Source organism: Nasonia vitripennis, chromosome 5, assembly GCF_009193385.2.
Source record: "Nasonia vitripennis strain AsymCx chromosome 5, Nvit_psr_1.1, whole genome shotgun sequence".
Classification (NCBI taxonomy): Eukaryota; Metazoa; Arthropoda; class Insecta; order Hymenoptera; family Pteromalidae; genus Nasonia; species Nasonia vitripennis.
The window spans coordinates 10,736,391-10,752,344 of NC_045761.1; the positions used below are offsets into that span (position 1 = coordinate 10,736,391).

The 15,954-nt window shown below is 43.5% G+C and overlaps 1 protein-coding gene across 1 annotated transcript in view; it reads right to left on the reverse strand.

Moving 5' to 3' along the window:
- The window catches only part of LOC100124148 (trichohyalin), a 103,041-nt gene extending 100,057 nt beyond the window's left edge, over positions 1-2,984 (reverse strand). The window contains exon 1 of the mRNA XM_031931800.2: positions 2,570-2,984. The gene's annotated coding sequence lies outside the window, so the exon portion shown is untranslated. The remainder of the gene's footprint in view (positions 1-2,569) is intronic.
- Between the last annotated feature and the right edge of the window lie 12,970 nt (positions 2,985-15,954).

The window sequence follows — 15,954 nt, forward strand, 5'->3', positions numbered from 1 at the left end:
TAATAACGTGCCGATGTAAAGGCCGTCTCGTAATGCGCCAAAAGTGTACGAATCCACAATTGGGTCAAACGAGTCATCGACCTCCAGATATATCTGTGATGTATAACCGTCCGCTCGCAGGTGAAGTAACACAGAATTTCTCCCGCAGGCATAATATTTTTGCCGTAATTGTAATAAAAACATAGCGTTTCGCAAGCATTACTTTCTAGCTGATGCGTACATACAAAAACTCGTAATTTCATAATAAACATATCAGAGTCGCATCGTATTCGTCTAATTTGCTCGTAATTTTTCTTCAACACCTGCACTCGCGCACATAACTATCGCCTAATCATTTCCTACTGCAACCTATTACGCTTTGTAAATTACGCTCGCTCGGCCCGTCATTATCTCGCACGACACATACACACGGCCGACACAACATTCATTACCGTAAGTGAGTGTTTATTAGTCTATCCTATCCGCAGAATCCTGAGGGCGTCCATTATACGATACGGCTCTGATTAGGACTGCTATACCCCCGATACTCGCACTCACACATACACGTAAACCTCATCAGGGCCCAAAAACCGCACTGATTGCACCGAATCACGATCTTCGACACCCCCTTTTTCCATACTAACTCACACCTCGAATAATCTCGACGGATTGCCCGGTTTTGTGTGAGTGAATTAAAATTCCGGGCGTGTTCAGCCCTGATTCCCATGCAGCACCCAAAACAAGTGCAACGAAAATGGAAGCTGGACTTTCGATTGTGGACGGCTGCATGCGGCGACCGCAGCGGTGTACGGCTACGTGCGAATTCATAAGCCGCGATGAGGGATAGAGAAGGCGAAAAAAGTTGTGCGGCCGACCGCGCGACGCGTGCGTGTCCTTTTTTAAGAGAGGTATCGCGATGGTCCATTGAATATAGCGACTTTGCGATCAAAAAAGTCAGCCTGAGTTACGAAACTTTTGGGAGACGGTGAATTGTATTTTTTATTATTGGAATTTATTTATCTCGCATTTCGTTGCAAATCATTTAAAGGATTATATATTACTTGGCGCAGGATTTTAATGAGTAAAATAACATAATACCGCTGCAGTATGTTCATGTACACTTTGTACCTCTTGAAACGAAATAATGTTTAAAAAATTCGGGCTGGTATTTTTGCTCGCTGAATTTCGTGCTTCGAATATACGTACCTCATCTCAGTGTATAACAAAAATACGAGAAAAAATCTCAAGAAAATGTATTTTTATACAAAAATACTCGGGATAACGCACGTATGCAAATGTCCCATCGTCCTAAGACACAAAAGATGGAATTCCTAGCGACGAAGACCAGGTATATATAGCATCTAGGCCCTCGAAAAAATTCAACCCCGTGACGATGATCCTCCTTAAACCAAATCTCGGCGGCAAAGGCTTCAAAGCGAGTAGTCGTACCGGTCCGCCGCGTTTAATCATACCGTTTGCGAAAGAGAATAGACGAGTCGAGTTACCTTTGCAGTCGACGACGACACAGATCAGAGAGAAGAGCTCTGCGTGGCAGCAAATTGCAAAATCAGAAAAACATACTCGAGCAAAAGCTGAATCGGCAATGATTTCGATACTTCAAAGCCCCGAGAGGCTCGCTCTGTAATGAGTCAATTTATGTCTTCTATATCAAAGGCACTTTCGAATTCAATTCGTTTCGGCGCTAGTTTCAGTTACGAAAACCGCGCGATTTTCAGTCTACGCCTTGCAGTAACACATGTTCCGCGTGCAGCTGTATATACAGGCTAAATTAAATCAAGGGAGCGGGTGTACATATAGAGTGCTGACTGAGAGGCGCAAATGAAACGAATAAGTGGATAGATAACGGCCGAGGATAAACGGTTAAAATATTAGATTTCGGATTTTGCGCTAGCCGAGCTTCGTTTGCGCGCTTTGCTTGCTCTCCGTCCGAGCGTATACGCGGGTTTTTACGCGCTTTTTGGAGGTTTCGTGAAAAGGATGTGTTTTTTGCTGTGCGATGACGATCGGCAAAGGGATTAATCATCGACACATTTTTAATTGGATTCAAAGAGTTTTACATATGCTCAAAGCTAATTACATCCATCTGCGAGAGCAGAAAGAACGTGTCCAATTTGCGATGGCAATTGGAAAGGCACTTTTGGTGCTCGTTTTCAAAGAGATCGCCAAACGTGCAATCAGATACCTGCGCCTTTAATTATGTAAATACGCCGAGAGCTGCTGCAGTCACGAATTTCCCTCGCTTAAGAAATCTCGGTTCGCAAGTTCAGCCTGACTTTTCGAACTGTTCTTTTCTGAATTATTTATACCACACAACTTGTATTGCTCATCTCACGGCGGTTGAACAACGTACTCTCAGCAACAAAAAGTGACAAGATCAAGCCACCCGCGTCATTATATCACTGGCGCTCACACCGCATAAAAGTGAAAAGCATCATATGAAACAAGAAGAAGGTCTCAGCACTCCTCGTCATCTCTCGCGCTCGACTTCACTTTCTAATCGTTCGCGGCATGATCGCGTAACCAGGCGTTACACCCCCCGCGCGCAATACAACCGGCTTCTCGTAATTACCTTGATCTCTGCTGCCTCTCGTTGAGATTCGACTGCACGATGAAAAAAATTGTATCCTCTGGTTCTCTTTCCAATGGCAATTGCAATATAAAATAGCACCTGCACAACTCACAAAATTCTCACGCACCACAATCCGCAGTCTCTGTACATGTAGAATACAATACCACCGAATTTAAATTTCCATAAAAGTAAAAACGTACAAAGAGGGATAACAAAGTGTGTTTGTGTTTGTATATGAATACGAACAAGTCGAAAGGGGCTCCGACCGCGTGGAAGCGCGCGAAGCGACTGACACCGCTGCGCCAGAGTATATCCGCGCCGGCTCGTATAGCAGTGCGGCTGCTTCTCTCTCTTTCTCTCTGCGAGTGCGCGCAGACACTTTCCAAGCTCGCGCCGCTCACTCGGCCTGCTTTCGACTCCGCTGCTGCTGCTGTAGGCTTAGCTGAGCTCCTCAAAGTACACTGTGTATGTGTAAGTGTAGAAAAGAGAGGCTGTGCGCACAGTGTTCGACTTGCACTGACGCGCGGTAGCCCTAATGGCATTAAGGTGATGCCGCGGAGTCGACGGTCTGCTGTGTGTGTGTGCGTGTGTGATGTACTTAATTCGATAGATGATGAGGTACGGTTCGTGGGTGGGATAATCCTTTTTCGACTACTGCCACCTGAATTTTCTTTTTTTGAGTTGAGTAGTGGGTCAAGAGGATAAACGCATCTATAAAAAATACGCTGTTTTAATGATCTTGTCTTCTTACAATTGTCACAGACGCACAGTCGCACGACTCGGGGTCCGCGGTTCAAGCCCGCGTCTACTCTTTTTCGCTTTCCGACTCGTCTCCTCTCCGTCCGTTACACAATTTAAAACACTATATGACGTGTCTTCCAGGTAGCGCAGTTCCGCGTGATTTTTTCTCCTCGAGTAAAATTCAAAGTATAGTAATTTTTTCATTGCTAGTTATTTTACGATCTACAAACTGCGTTCCCGGTAATTTTATAATTCGATCATTGATACATAACATATGACGTGCACAGCGTATAATACATAACGACGAAATGATGAATTCAAACGTCGCCATCAATTACAAGTGAAACGTGCGGACAATGCACTCTAGCATAATTTATACGCATATAATAAAGCGCTAATTGCAAACGAAACTCCCTCGACAATGAATGCAATCACGTAAAATAAATAGAAGCTCGTCGACGTAATATGCACAGCCTAAAACAACACGACGGAGGCTCTATAGGGACAGCTCGCACCGATGCGGAATCCTCCCGCGGACCAGCGCGCGGCACATCAGCATTTAATGCCCATAATACCCGCAAGAAAATCGCCGCCTCCGCAAGTCTGCCATTATCATAAGCGATAAAAACAGCTGAGCGCGGGTGAAAATTCAAAGGCGCGAATGCGTTAGACTCTACATCTATATGTACACACTCCGTTATCATGATAATTTCGCGTTTTGCATGCCTCGCGAAACACACGACTATATTACGCGCGCGAATTCAAATTTTATCGGACGCGCAACCATTGAGAATGAACGCCTAAAACGTAGCCCCCTATATATACAAATAGCGCGAGCAATGTATAGCCGAGTGATCGAGGGAACATTTTCCTATGGGGATTTGATGCTTCTTCTTTATTCAGACACTCTGCCGCTGTTTCTCTTTTTCTCCTTCTCTGATGCTCGGGGAACGTCTCTATTGTTGTTTTAGTCCGCAGCGCGCGGAATTTTGTTTCGGAGCTTCTTTTATACACACACGTGTGCGGCTTCTTCGTGCTTTTTGTCTTTGAGCTTGCGCGCGTGCGTATTTGTCGTTCGTAAATATAAAGCAGTCGCGCGTACGTAACCGAGAGCAAATACAAAGGAAGAGTTGATTCCGCGCGGGAGCTGCAACTCTCGCTGCGATCGACGATGTGTTTTTTAAACACGGGGAAATTATTGTTTCCTTATACGAAGAACGTCTTTACTCTTTGTGACCTTGTCGATGATTTCATCCGCAATAATTGAAGAGCGGAAATTCACTTTGAAGTTTACGATTCAACTTTCATTGCGCTGCACCTGTTCCCAGAGCTCAATTAGAAAATTGAAGTGCTTTACAGGCTCGTTGTTAACATCCCATTTTCATTATGGCCTCGCGAGTCGACTTATTTCGAAGCTGATGTAGAAAAGCACTCGAATTAATTCGATTCGTTTGAAGTTAATTTTCGACATTACAAATAATACCATAACGCAAAGTATAACTTCAGTCATCCGAATTCATCGAATTTTTTACTTCGTCCGAAAAAACTCGAAACGGGAAAAAAGGATCTTTTCGCCGCCGAGAATCATAAAATTTCTCATCCTATACATAATACACGCGCGCGCGTTCGTATCCCGTCGTAGCAGTACACAACAACACACTATACAGTATGTGCGCGCTCCTAAAAATTCCTATCGTAAACTTGTAGTCTCCCGGCCCGCGTCGTGTTCGTTTCCCCACTATCCTCCTTTCTTCTCTCTCTATCCTCATTTTTCCTCGCTTCATCCCCCACCTTTGTCGCGCTCGTTATTTTGCACGAGAGTAAGAGAGAGAGAGAGAGAGAGAGAGAATCCATTATCGGCTTCGCAATGAAAGAGACAGAGAGAGAGAGAGAGAGAGAGAGAGAGAGAGAGAGAGGATTCGACATTCCGCGAGATCTCCGCGAGAAATCGTCCCAGGTATCACCTGCGGAAGAGAGAAGGAGAGAAGGTTCACTTGTTGCGATCGGTGTCTACGGAGATTTTCCGAAAGGAGCGATGTTTGCAGGCTGTTTTTACTCTGCTGATGAAACGACTAAGATATTTGTATGCAAATTTAGCGATCGGGAAAGAGAGAGACTTTTGCGCAGCTCATTTCGGCCGAGAATTTGTGTGAAACCTGTTAGGATCTGTCGAAGATGCGCGTAGTGGTGAATGGATTGGCTTGTAAATTCGTACACAGTGACAGCAAGAATCGCTTGTTATTTTGTAGGTATATGTAGTACTTAATTAATGAAAACGAATCAAATTATTCAACTAAAGGTCTCGAAAAATTTAATATCTCGTATAATATAGTACAGCTGTGCTCAAGCACGCATAAAAATAATTAATGAATATCCACTCTTGAAATTTAATTAATCGTGATTGTTATATGTCTTACAATTAAAACTCGAGTTGCGCGGCGCGCGCGTCCAGCCCAGAAAACTCACGCGCGCGTATAATCCCCCCATATCGCCCGCGCGATAAATCCTTAACTCCCGAGAAGTATAAATCAAAGCGCGACAAACCTATACATATATAGTGTAATACAGCGGTACGCTTCCAGTTCGCGTAATAATAAACTAATGAAAGAAAACAGCCGAGCACGTCGTTGTCGCGCTCATTACCACACCGATGCCTCGTATCGACTACCCCGATGCTTCCATAGTGATTCGCCGAGGCAGTTTCGCGGATTACATTTTACGTCGTTGGCCCGAGTAACGCGAGCTTGTTTAGAAGGCCATATATACGCATGCGTTTAGGGTCGGGTGTACAGATAGGGGATTTTCTCTTTTCGCATAATTACAACACGACCCAAACGTATAAATGCTCGTAATAGGCCCTCATCGTACATCATCGCAAACACACTGCATTTAAATCATCCCTCCTTATATACAGCACACACACACACACGTGCAAAGCATATTTGCCGAGCGCTCAATATCTCCGGAACGCAGGCGCGACGCTACAGCGGCAGAGCAAAGCGATCGGATCGCGGAAAACGCCGCCCAGTCGTCATCACTTATCCCACAGAGCGCGCGCGCACCGAAATTCTACCTTCTCCCGACACGCCACATAGCGGGAGGCTATATAGGTACATGCGAAATTACTCCCTTCGTGCATCTCTGGTGTATTACGTGCCGGAGAGACTCGGACAAACAGACGCTTGATGGTCCCTCAAAGGGACGCCGGGCACGAACAGCAGGTTATTTACCGGATTATCTTAATGTCTTGGGGACGAGCTGTCGATGGTACATATGCAGCCGTTCATTTGAAATGGGACTACATGCATCTACACTCAACCGATATCCAATCATAGAAGCCGTGCGTCCGATGGACCGTTCAGAGAATGAATTCGGATGAAATAAACAAGCTGTAAAACGTACAACAGTCTATAGGGCTCGAGTAGATCGAGTCTGGCACCGGCAAGACGCCGCTAGTCCGAGCAAAATTCGAGCTAACACGTTGACACACTTCCGAGCTCGGCCAAATCGAAAACTCGATTGTGCAGCATCGCGAAGCCAATAGTATATGTATGCACGCGCACATCTCAGTGTACCATCGCGCGGCTCCGGCGAAAAACTGGAGCATCGGCCCGCATTTTTCAGCATGCGCCTATGTATAGGCCTTTGCGTCACGTACTTCCCTAGCTCGATAAGGCGCGCGCTTGCGATGCATTTTTCCCTTATTCTCCGCTGTACCTCAACCATACATACGTACGTACGTATAAAAAGAGCGAAGAAGACGTACTAGGCGGCATCGAGCCAAGCGCGCTGTACAGAGAGAGAAACACATGTCGGGCACGTACGCGCGGAGAAAGCCGGCAATCGTGTTGTATGCGGTGCGGCTATATGGAATCAGCAAGGAAACAACTGGGATTTCTCTAGTTACAAGCATGTATGCATGTATACGTGTAATATAAATAAGATTATACACTGTACATAGAGATGGGGACGCGAATTGACCCCGCTGCGCGGGAAAGTCAATTTTTCTCCCAGGCAGGCTGTTAACAAGGGAAATTTGCTTACATACGGAGGCTCTAAAACTTGTAATGATATATGAGACACACGCGACTGGTGGTAACCTAGAGCGTTTTTGCGGTGGGAAAGTGATTTGCGCTCGTGTATATGTAAACGGTGCCGAAGAATTGACGTGCTAATAGAAAATAACACCGATGGCTTTATACAAATGATTGAAAAATGACGTGCGTAACGTAACTTTCGAAAAAACCATATGCTTATTTCTTTTACGCAGCAAAAACGATGGATAGAACTGTTCGTATACACATGAGATGTCTTTACACGCCAGTCAATTCCAATAAAACGCAGCGAGATACAGCTCACATAATCCAGCTTCGCGCGAGTAGTCGTCTTTAACCCGGAGGCTTCTGCCGCGAGCTCCATCTCTCTCCATCCCGCCTTTATCTTGCCATTAGCTTGGTACATTTACCTTTAAAACGATTTCGGCACTTTTGAAGACCCGCGCGATCCTCGATCGTTCGTTTACTCGGACCGTATAGAGCTGGCATACGACTGCTTTGGCGGAAGACGCTGTGTACTTACGACTCGATAATTTATTCCGAGAGGAGCCGTTCTAGGTTTTCATGGAAGCTGGAGACTCGCGATTGATTGCGTTGTCTGTAGAGTCACGGAAATGCGATTGTAAATACGAATCGTCTCCTGTACAGGTTTCATCGTGGTTTTAAAAAAAGTTATCGGTAACATCTGAATCCAGAAAAAATCCTTCGTTCCCGTGAATCAGCTCAGCGATTTATAGGCGACCCTTATGTAAACCCATTCCCAGGGGCCATTCATAAAATAAACAATTCATAGGGAGCCACGCATGCATCCATTCCTCGAGCGTCGACCTCTTGCGCGCTCACAGCTTTTCTATTCGATGATCCGCGGAGCGCTGTACAAAATCACTATTTTCACCGGCACATAAAGCCGGGCCGCGTTATATATACGTCCCGTCGTGTAATAAAGCGCGCAATTACGCGTCCAGGAAGAAGAAACGGGAAGAAAGGAATAGACAGCGCGTCGATGAAAAGTCTCATAAAGCTGATCGATGCTCCCCCGGGAATTGTAACTCGAAGAGGGCCGGCCGATTCTTCTCTCTCCCGAGAGAGAGAGAGAGAGAGAGAGAGAGAACCTCGTTCGGATTCGGCTAACGCGAGGAAAATACGGACGTTAACGTTACCGCCGCTCGCCGAGGATGATGATCGGATGTGGGAGTTTTTCAAAATGCCAAGGATACGAAAATTTTTTGAAAATTCGTTATGCTAACGAATTGAATATTTAAAGGAAAAAAAAACATGTTGACCTATCGTTGTATGCATTTGAAACCGGATATCAATAAGCCAGCGTGTATCAACACACGCGATTGTGAAGGCTGCGAGTGTATGAAAATTGAAAACGACGCGAGATTCGCGCGCAGCGATATACGTCCGTTCGTTTTTCCGTACTTTTTTCAATACTAGAATCATTCGTTTGACACGCGTCGTTTGACAGGATAATCGAGATGCTTTACGCACTGATTCGCGAAATGAAAATCGCGTATTCGAAAACTCGTATCCTTTTTGGATGTCACTGTAGTTTTGTAGTAAATCTTGATTTATCGACAGAGCAATTATAGCGCTATTGTGTCGTTAATAGCTGTATAGTATTATTCGTGGAATTTTAAGCTGCTATTAGACTCTATCCGCCGCATCGTGTTATTTTTATGGCTACGTATAATACGGCACGAACTTTCTACGGCGACACTGCGACAGAGTTTTGATTTACGCCGTTCGTTAACGCTGCTTTGATTTTTGGTTTATACGTCGCTTTGATTTACAGAGAATCGGGATTTACGACGCTACACTTATTAATCTCACCCATTGTGCCGTTCATCTATTCCTCTCATATAAACTCAATTATGATTTCGCGAAATGCGCGAGAACCAACGAGTTTGAAGAGAAAAGGTCAAACTGTTTTAAACAGCATCCCGTTAACGAGAAATCCAATATGCCTTGTAATAAGTCGTCAGCTGATGCGATACAAACGCAGAATTGATATTCTCCTGGTGTAAAGTTCTGTTTGTGCGTAAATCACAGATCTCACAGCATATTTCTTAACGGTTTACGATGATAATTCGAATTCCATTGAAGCGAGCCGTATATTTGTTCGAATATTGAAACTTTACACGCGTATGGCTAAATTACGCTTTCCACGTATAATATTGTTGATTATTTTCAACGCAGCATGTCGTTCAATTAATTAACACGCAAGTTTCAAATTTCGAAAGAGCACGATTATATATAAATTGCCGTATCATGGCAAAACAGATTTAATTAATTTAATTTACACCATTGCCGGCATCTCTCGTGTTTTGCAAACTTATTAATCAGAAATTACAATGGCAAATTGGATGTTCACGCACAGTTTCAGCTAATTAACCAGCAATCAAAACAAACCTGCAAAATTTCATCTCGATACGTATCGCATCAATCCTTGTCAGGAAAGTCAATTCGCGTTGCACCACTAATAGAAATCACGCGCAACGAACCTTCACCTTCGCCGCAAAAATCCGGCAAAATACGAGAACGCCATGTAGATATAAGTACACGGCAGCAACCTCGTCGAAACGATGTGCGAAGCGAATGCAAAGTAATTGAATTACCTGTGCACAGACACATGGAACGAGTTTCTCTCCGGCAGCTCCGGCTTCTGCGTATACCCCTGTACATATATACGTATTGGTCGACGCGTTACATCTTGTACACGTGAGCTTGACAGTATGCTTGATGAATACTCACCGATGTATGCCTTTAACGGATTCCGGCACAACTTTTTCCTTCTGTCGTATGCATCTGCTGGACTTTATGTCTGCTTTTACGGTATTTTCCCTTTTTGAGAACTGTATAGCGAAGGTCGGATTTTCGAGGGCGGCTTTTCGGACATCGAGAGCGATATTTCACGGCGTATTTGTCTACGACCTGCTATATAATACTCTACCCAATGACCGAATCGTGTACGGATGTGAATGAGCGTGTGTTGAACGAGAATTCTTAGGGAATAATTCACTAACAACGCAGTGTTATTTTGTTCTTTGTTATTAAAGCGTTTGATCTTGGATATCCGTTCCGTGAACTTGTATATTTTCGAAAAAATATAAGTCACATGGTTTCGGTTTAGAATTTTATAATGTAGTTAAAGGAAGTTTTACATGAACTAACACAACTGTACCTCACGATGAACTTTATAATATAGCATGAGCGGCCCAAGCGCAGGCCAAACAAGACGTAGCTTTAAGATATAAGTGGCCCGCACATCATAATTATATACATTCTCTGCGTGGTTATGATGAGGGAAGTGAAAAAATGCCTGTGCGCCACCTATCGTCGCAAGTCAGGGAATAGAGAAAAGTTAGATTTCTCTATTCCCTGGGATTATAAAGTTAATTCGCGGTCAGAAAAATGGCGGCGGCAAAGTCACTAGTTATACATTGCAAGTATATATATATATATATATATATATATGTGTGTGTGTGAGTGTGTGTGTGTATATATTTATTTATTTATTTATTTATTTTCCGAAAAGCGTCGTCTTCCTGAATTTCAAGGATGTCATCGATCAGGATTCCAGCGGTGGTGTATAGTCCTCTGTTCGCCTGAGTTACATCGAAGTATGTCCTCTGCATGTTCAAGATTCAGGAAGAGGATGCTCCATATAACGGTGTTCCTTTTCTTAATATTTCATAATGCGTTAAATATATGGAATCTGTAAAAAATAACAAGAATTATTATCTAATGAATAAGTTTTATCAATGATTCGCAAGTTAAGGCAAAAGTGGCACACCTGGCGGATATATTCGGAAACTCTGAAAGTTATACCAAAACAAGTGATCATAACCTCGCAATGATACAGTCATTTCTTTGATCTGACCCCACTGTTGGCGTAAATCAGTACATCCTAATATTTCTATAGAATCTTTTGTGTTCCTAATCATAAATATTAAATCAATATTTATTATTCATATATTAGTCTTCGAAAAGGTGTGTGTGTGTGTGTGTGTGTGTGTGTGTGTGTGTGTGTGTGTATATATATATATATATATATATATATATATATGAACCTATTTAAAATTAACAGTACTCCTACAATGTGTTTACATTTATTACTGTTTCAAAATATTTGTCAGTTTATGGATTTTGCTTGATTCCACAATGTCCACATAATAATATGTGATTAGAATTAACAATTCTGCTTCCGTTTTCAAAAGATCTCGTACTCCCATTAATATAGGACATTAATTCAAAAATGTCTACTATATAAACCATTACGCTACATAATATTTTAGTTCTTAACTTCTATTTCTTTAAACTAATAAAATCATGTTCAAACCTGCCTCTAAAGATTACGTGATAAGGTATAACTTTCAGAGCAGATTACAGCACCCTCTTGCGCGCCTTAATTTGCGAATAAATTCGGAGTTTAAAGTTGCAATATATATATATATATATATATATATATATATATATATATATATATATATATATATGCGACAGCGAAACACGCGTCTTCACAATCCTTGCAACATTCTTCTTATCGGACTATTTTTCGCTCGAGAGCATCAGGGGACGGTACTAACCTCTGGTATACTAACCGATCTCAAATATCTCAATCCCCCGAAGAAGCCGCTCGCAACCAAAATTAAATACATGGAGAGGCGAAGATCAAGAGTCGAGAGAGGGAGGGGGGCTTCATATCGCGCAGATGAAGACGCCCGCGTGCGCGGCTGCGGTGACTGTCGCTGCGGTATCATAAATCGACAGGGGTTCGAGAAATTGCCTCGCGGACGAAGGCGCCTACGGCAGGCTCCTCTCGTTGCTATATTGATTTCCCTCTTTGAAGCTTTCCGCGGCGATGGCCACTTTCTCTATCTCTCATCCTTTTTCCTCATAAGATATCTCGTTCTTGTATTATTCTTTTCGTTCGCCTTTGGCTGTCGATTGAGAGATGGTCCTTTAATTGTAACTATATGATGTATTTAATTTTTGTTCTATTGATTTTAATAAATCAATACAAAATTATAAATTTCATACAGCTGCGCGTGCATTGCAAATTTCGAAAAAGAAGTGGCACAGTGAGAATGTATTTATTTTGTATGCAAAAACAATTGAAATTTTAACTTCAGCTTCGCTTGCGATTGTTTTGTTTCAATCGGTTTGCGATATCGAGTTTATTTACTTACAATCCGAAATCAGAATGCACCGACTTCTACCAAACAAAACAAGCAAATATGTATAAAATAAAGAGTAACAATACAGCCCATATAAAATGGATTACACGGAACGTAATGAACTTTCGCGCCTCCACTTTATTGCAGAAAAGGAATTATTTTTCAAAAACACTTTTGACGAAACGTCAAAAAAAATGTATCAAACGCTAGCTTGCAGACACACTCACAAAAAAATTTCATCCTTCAAAACTTGTCAAAACAAAATAACACAGCTCGAAGCTCGCAACTGCAGCCGAAAAAAGCTTTTCGCAATAACCCGCCCCGAGAGCAACATGTTTCATTATCCACGTTCGCATTTCTTCGCCTCATCTTTCTTCTTCTCACTCGGTCTTATTCGCGGCAATTCAGTTACATCAGCTCGCGATGTCCTGACATGGGTTGCACCTTCTTTTCCGCTTTCTCTCTCCCTCTCTCTCTCTCTCTCTCTCTCTCTCTCTCTCTCTCTCTCTCTCTCTCTCTCTCTCTCTCTCTCTTTACGATTGTGCGTATGCGGGGGTGGAGTGTATAAGCACGCTTTTATCCAGGGCGTCGTCTTTTGTGTCCTCTTCTCTGTATACGCGTGCGCTTTATACGGCCGTGCTTTCTTCGGGAAAGCTTGTGGGAATTAGAACTCTCGAACTGGGGATTAGGTCTGATGCCGAGCTTGGTATTGTTGGCTTTGGGATTTTTTCTTTGCAAGAACGAGGCTATTACTTATTGCTTGGGGTTCACTGAATGAGATCGGTGTATGGGGTGATACTAAAAAATTGATTAGCTTGAAGACGATGTCGTTGTGATTTTATAGAATTTTTTAATCAATATATAAATTTAAATCGATAATCATCAAAGCAAACGCAAATCGAACAAATTAAAACCGCAATTCGCAGTGCCGATTCTCACGGTCGTGAAAAAATTACAATACTGACAAATCTCCTCGGGCTTTTCTTCCAGGGCGCGAATTTCTCAACTCTATACACCAGCACTATATAGCCGTCGGCCCTGCGCCGCAGGGAAAAGACGCTCGTCAAGGCTTTTTACTCTCTTCAAACTGCCTCCACCCTTCGCGAGCCCTTTTCTTCTATAGCCCTCTTTTTCTTTTACTTAGCTCCCCTCCTCGTTTTCTTTACGCCGCCTTCGCACACTCCTCTTTTCTCTCTGGTTTCGCGTGCGAGAGAGTGTCTCGGACTTGCGAAGCCCTCCTCCGCCATTAAATACTTTCCTGTACTTTCAGGGGAGAGACGCTGTTGCTGTACGCAGTGAATGCAGAACGACGACATTAGTAAGTTACGCCGAGTCGTTAGATCGCGCGCGATTATGGAACGTGATATCCGCTGAAATCGTTTTATAATAATAGTCTTATATTAATAGTTTGGTAAATATTTGTCTATTTTTGTGAAGGAAGATCGGACCGGTGTAAATCCTCGTGCGCTGCATTCATTATGTATTTTTGGCCGAGGACGTGTCCGACCAGGCCCGGGAGTTATCTACTTGAATATTATATGAGAGAACGTACGAGAGCCGCATAAGCACACGTATAGCTGAAACGGATTCGCATATCTTGACCGTCTATTTATACGTAACTGACAATCTGGGGCTGTCCCTTTGGTCGGCTTGTGGTATTAAAATAATTCTTCAAATAAAATGTTCTCGATGCGGTATCTTTCGAATTCCTGCAGTCGTCACCGTCTGTCCTCAGCTCCAACAGCCATAGGCATTCCGCAAACTGGAAAAAAATATCCGCACTCGGGGATCCCTCTTGTCGGTCACGAGAGCTTTCACGCAGCCGATCGGCGAAGAAGAGCCATCTCCCCCGTATACCTTGTACGTATACACACATTCACTGTAGAAATACGGAAAAAGGGATAAAGAGAGCCGCGCCGCACTCGAGAGCGTCGTCGCGACGGAACAATGAGCCTCGCCATGAGCAGTCGTCGACATGTATGTACATACCTATACACTGCTTTTAGTCCCGGACCACAAGCTGCAAATGGATGTATCACTTCCCCTACACGAGCTCAGACTTGAGATTTTGAAAAGAAACGAACGGGGTAAGCGTACTTTTCATATTGTTCTGCCTATAATACATTTTTTACGAGAATAGTCGGTATACAAAATAAAAAACAATACTTGGATATCCGCGAACGAATCATCGCCATATCTTACGCGCCAAAAAACTCCCCAAAATCAAGCGCAAAGATGCTTCCCGAAAAGCGCGCATACAATCACGCCGTGTTTGCCGCGCTAAATTTCCATCGCACCAGCTGTCTAAACGTCACGCTTTCACCGCATACACGACAGTAGAGAGAGAATAGAGAATATAGAACGTTTATGTATATAAAATAGAGAATCGGGCGCAGTAGCAGCAACGTATGACGCATATACTTATAATACCACATACGCGGCAAACCGCGGCTACATCTCTCGCCGCAGAATTAGCATACTATTGAAAATCAGTCAGTACGTCGCGTCCTCTAGTGGAGCAGCAGCCGCCACTTATTAATACGTATTACCCTGCATAATGCATGACGCTATCCCGCGCCGAAAGTATATAGCTACGCGTCAGGCTGCTCTTCCTTTTCGCGTATACGCGCGCACCTCTTTTTCATTTTCTCTCTCGATCGAGCGCACATGTCCCTTTCTAATTTTGCAGCCCGCTCGTGCATTTTCAAGGAGAGATTTTTCGCTGCTGAGAAATTTTGCTATCGGTACGTATTCGCATTTCTTTTCTGTCTAACCGAAATTTTTTACTCGCGTATACACACGATGAAAAAGAAAAGCGAATGATATCGCAACAAACACACACACACACACACACACACACACACACAGAATATGGAAATTCCGCGGTACAGCGAATAAGCGTTCCTTCCGTATTATTTCAGAGCCCCACCCGCGCCGCGCGAAATTAAATTAGAATCGACGAAAGGCTGCACGTACGCGCGTGTGCATATATTTATATAAAATACGCAAATAACGCACACATACCCACATACACAGGCAGGACGACGAGAAGTCCTGATGTGTGTATGCTCTTAGCGCTCGGACGCTTTTAATACCCCAGGCAGAATGCGAAGGTCGACGGGATTCCTTGGCGAGTCGAGAAAGAGCAGCCGCACGCGTGCCTATGTACTCTAGCGCATAAATTTTCCTCGCAATATAGGCCCGCGGGCGATTATACACACACCGCGTGTACTCGGATCTATTTCTCTCTTATTGCGCGCGCGCGTATGCACTGCGCTTTCATTATGAGCTTATCGGGATTTAATTAGCGAGCTGTTGTCGATCGTAATGTAGATCGACGTAACTCGCGCACTTGTTATTACGTATACATATATAATGCGAGTGCGTGCTGACGACGCGGTTTATC